Below are 4668 nucleotides of genomic sequence, written 5' to 3' on the forward strand. Positions count from 1 at the left end.
TATCAAGTAGTTTCATTATCAAAATACGAGATTCAACAGATGGCAGCCCTTCAATGAAGTCCATGGAGATGTCAGTCCACACTGAGTCTGGTATGCGTAGTGGTTGTAGCTTCCCTGGATTTGCCACAGTTTCACCCTTGTGCTGTTGACATACATCACATTGTGCCACATATTCAGCAATAATTTTTTTCATCCCTCTCCAATAAAACTTTTGCTTCACTCTTTTGTAGGTTCTTAGGAATCCAGAGTGCCCTACTGAAGGTATGGAGTGCATTTCATGCAAGATGACACTGAGAAGATTAGTATGGCCCCTGCGCAAGGATGACACGCACAAATCGAGAAATGGTCCAAATTTTAGAAAGCTTTATGCTATCCAAACATAGCGGCAACGGTACTGTATGGTGACAAGATCTAGGGCGACGGACAATAGCGACGACGACACTATAGCGGCGACCAGATCTTGGGCGATGGTACAGTAGCGGCGACCAGATCTAGGGCGATGGACTGTAGCGGCAATGACACTATAGCGGCCACCAGATATAAGGCGACGACACTATAGCGGCGACCAGATCTCCGTAGGTACTATAGCGGTGATCTGATTTCCTACAGCATCGGTTGTTTCCCAAGGGCGACTATATTGTAGCGGCGATCAGATCTCCCTAGGGCGATCTAACTCCTGCAGTGTTGGCTCTCTCCCACGGGCGACAGTATTGTAGCAGCGATCTTATTGTTGAATCACGTATTTTGATGATGAAACTACTTGATATTTGTTTATGATTTAATCAGCGTTTTGAGTGACGTAGGATGCTTTGATCAGGATGAGACAATTAAAGCAGGAAAATCATGTTGTGCCGGAGGAACATGTCAGAAGATTGGAAGTCGGGCCGGTGGATCGGTCGACGTATCGACAGAAGGCTTCGGGCCGTGGACTCGGGCATCGGGCCAAGAAGAGCAGGTATTGTGCAAAGGATATCGGAGTTGCGGAGTCAACTGGCCGATTGGGCAATAGGTTGCAGGAGAGGACGATGCGCCGAAGAATCGGACGAAGCGTCGAGGGACCAATGACATGCCGGACAACTTGGTTAATTGCTTAGGATTAATTGTCTCGATCGAAGTTTTGTTTTAAGTGTGCAGGATTAACTACGATGGAAGAAATACATGCAGTAGGAGTTGCGCCGGAGTCAAGACAATGATCACGTTGGGAGTTCGAGAGTTCGATGGAAGTTCGGACAGTCGTCGGAGGTTCTGCGAGAACAAATCCGAGAAGTCCATAAGCTTGCCAAAGAAGCTCGTCGGAACTCGCCAAGTGAATCATCGCAAGTCCAGGAGTTTGCCGGAAGTCGGTAGGAGCATCACCGAGGGTTCATCGGATGATCGACGGAAGTTTGCCGGAAGCTCACCGGAAGAAGCGATTGACGCACCGGAGCAAGTTGCAGTAAATGTCTTAGGAAAAATCGTAGTTAGCACAATGATTAAGTTGGAAATGGGAGGTGATCCCATTAACTTAATCTTGGGGCAATTGGGACCCTGAAAAACCCAAATTGGGCCGAATGGATCAACCCATTCGGACCCTGATTTCTGCTAGGCGGTTGAACCGCCCAAGGCAGGAGGTTGCACCGCCTGAGCTTAGTCTCCGAGCGAGACTAGGAGGTGCAATTGCTCCAGCTAGGCGGTGGCACCGCCTGAGGCTCAATCTCCGAGCGAGACTGGGCGGTGCAACCTCCCCTGACAGGAGGTGGCACCGCTTGAGCTCGGTCTTCAAGCTCTACCAAGCGGTGCAACCACCTCAGTCAGGAGGTGCAACCGCCTGAGCTCGGTCTTCGAGCTCTGTCAGGAGGTGCAACCGCCCCTGACAAGAGGTAGCACCGCCCAGAGGCTCAGTCTTCGAGCTCTGCCAGGCGATGCAACCGCTCCAATCAGGAGGTGGGTTGGGGCCTATAAATACCCCACCCATTCAGCACTGAAAGAGCATGAACTTACACCAAAATCTTGATCTTTTTCTGTGATTCTTAGAGCTCAAAATTGTTGTAAAGGCCAAAAGTTCTTCTCCCTCTATTCTTCCAAGTTCTGAGTTGTAAAGAGAGGAGAGAAAATTCTGTAAGGGTTGTCTCCTAAGCCCGTCAAAAGGAGTGAAACTGTAAAAGGTTGGTTGGCCTTCGCCTATTGAAGGAAGGCCTCTAGTTGACGTCGGTGACCTCGTCGGTGGAGGAAGCCAAAAGTGGAGTAGGTCAAGATTGACCGAACCACTCTAAATCTCGGTTTGCATTTACTTTGAGCATATTATCTTTACTGCAAACCTCCTCTAAAGCTTACTGCTTTCTGCGCATATACGATCGGGTTTCAAGCTTTGCGCTTTCCGAATCAGCGTTTAGACGTAAATCTATATTTTCGTACGATCATCATATTTCAATTTGCGTTTATGTTTTGATTTCAATCATAACTGCAAACTGCCTTTATATCCTTGCTTAAACTACATCTCGCCTAATCAAGTGATTTACGAATCAGCACTTAGATGTAAATTAGCTTCTTCGTACGAACGTCGTATTTCAGTTTGCGCTTATATTCTGGTTTTCATCATAACCGCAAACTGCCTTCATAGATTGATTTTAACGTCATCTCACTTGATCTTACGTTAAAGTAATCTTAGAATCGGCTTTCACACCGTAATCGTTTTTATCGTTCGAACGTGTTTTATCGTTGAAAGATTTCCGCAGCACTAATTCACCCCCCCCTCTTAGTGCTCTTGATCCTAACACTTATCTCCTGTAGTGTCGGCTTCTCCCCAAGGGCGACGATACTGTAGCAGTGACCAGATCTCCCTAGGGCGACGGTACTGTAGCGGCGATCTAATATACTGCAGCGGTGGCTTTTCCCAATGGTGTCGTTTCTATAGCGGCTACCAGAAGAGGGATCAAACATGGCAGCGACGGCCCCTAGGGCTGGCGATGATGGCGGGAGGGTTGAAACGATGGCAAGGCTCCCTACCGTTACCCCCCAAGTTGCTCCTCCACCATATCCTTTCCAGAGAGAAACTCCTTCGACGAAGCAGCATCGAAGCAGGTCGCGCTCTAGATCGCGGCAGCCTGCTCGCATTTCCAGCAATCCTCGGCCTTGGACTAGCCTCTTCAAGGCTCCAGTTGGAAGTCTAGATCTAAGCTTGGAATTCTTTACTCCAGAAGTTCAGGCTGATAAGAAGATTGCTTTATACAAGACTACTGATTCAGCAGAGCCTATTGAGACATGGTCTATGGCGATTGTTGGCTATGTGGTAGGTCTCAAAACATCTTATTTCCCACTATCCTCATTTATCAAAACTCGATGGGGAATATCGTCATTTGATCTTCATATGCTGGAGAACAGATTCTTTGTTTGCAAGCTATACTCTGAAGAAGATTTACAACGAATCCTCGAAGGATTCTAGACTATCCGCGGTCATCCAATGATTCTACGACGTTGGTCTCCTGATGTCCATTTGGAGTTAGATAGCCTACAGTCTATTCCATTATGGGTATCCTTTCAAGGACTGCCTCTACATCTTTGGAGTCGACGTTTTATTGCAAAGTTATGCAGCACTCTAGGACAGCCACTCTACATCGACAAAGCAACAACAGCACAAGATTAGCATTTGCATGAGCATGTGTGCTAGTTTCTTTCGACGAAGATCTTCTTAATGAGGTTTTTTATCGTGATCTTGACGGGAACACTCGGAAGGTACATGTCTCATATTCCTGGAAGCCACAACGATGTTAGTGTTGCTTATCTTTTGGTCATGCAATTGGAGCTTGTCAGCAAACCCCAAAACCAACCACAAAGGTCTATCGACCACGTCAAGTGCCTCAGCAACAAAGTGATTCTCCTCAAATGGCAATAACACCGATGGTGGCGAAAACAATTGAGCATTCCGACTCGCAAGGAAAGCACCGTGGACAGAAGGACAAATCCAAAACTTTATCTCTTCCTATAACAGAGGTTTCCCTGTTGGGAAATCATGGGGGCGACATCACATGCGCAGCGGAAGAACAAGAAAACAAAATCCCAGATTCCCAAAAAGATGTTCGTCGTCGTGCGAAGATTGGTGCGCAAAATCCGCGAAACTCAAAACTACGTATAAAGTAGATTGTGTTACCTAGGGAGATCGTATATCCCTGTTTCCTTGCAGATCCTTAGGAGAGGGTGAAGGAGGTCAAGCGTCCTCCTCTCTAGCGGTGATCCACACAGCAGGGTTGCGACGACGCTCCTCAAAACTCTAGGCCTGCTCTGAGGTGGAGAGGGAGAGGAGAATAGGAAAGGCAAGCAAAGACTCGAGCCTATGAGGCTCTAAATCCCTCCTATTTATAGAGGTCCCCTGTCAAACCCTAATGGGTCCTCCCATAGTGGGTATTGGATCTGCATCCAATAAGACAAGGGCTTCGTCGGATATCTCATATCCGAACCTCTACTCATCGCAATGCCTATCATATGTGTGTGACCCTATAGGCCCAATATCGAGCTGGCCGTGAGTCATACCTGTCAGAACTCCTTCTAACTCGGTGAATTATTATCTCTGCAATAATTCACTCGACTCATCGACTACGGACGTACTAGGCCACTACGCCGTAGTCCCCAGATGATATAGGGGAATCCAATCCATTGGACCTGTCTATCCTCAGTTACCGTGTACCTATAGTC

The 4668-nt window shown here is 47.4% G+C and overlaps 1 non-coding gene across 1 annotated transcript; it reads left to right on the forward strand.

Moving 5' to 3' along the window:
* The first annotated feature begins 249 nt into the window (after nucleotides 1–249).
* Nucleotides 250–357, forward strand: LOC135672711 (U6 spliceosomal RNA). The gene has a single exon (XR_010513068.1). It is a non-coding gene; the product is annotated as a U6 spliceosomal RNA (small nuclear RNA).
* Nucleotides 358–4668: the final 4311 nt, after the last annotated feature.

The sequence above is a fragment of the Musa acuminata genome, chromosome BXJ1-4, assembly GCF_036884655.1.
Source record: "Musa acuminata AAA Group cultivar baxijiao chromosome BXJ1-4, Cavendish_Baxijiao_AAA, whole genome shotgun sequence".
NCBI classification, from domain to species: Eukaryota; Viridiplantae; Streptophyta; class Magnoliopsida; order Zingiberales; family Musaceae; genus Musa; species Musa acuminata.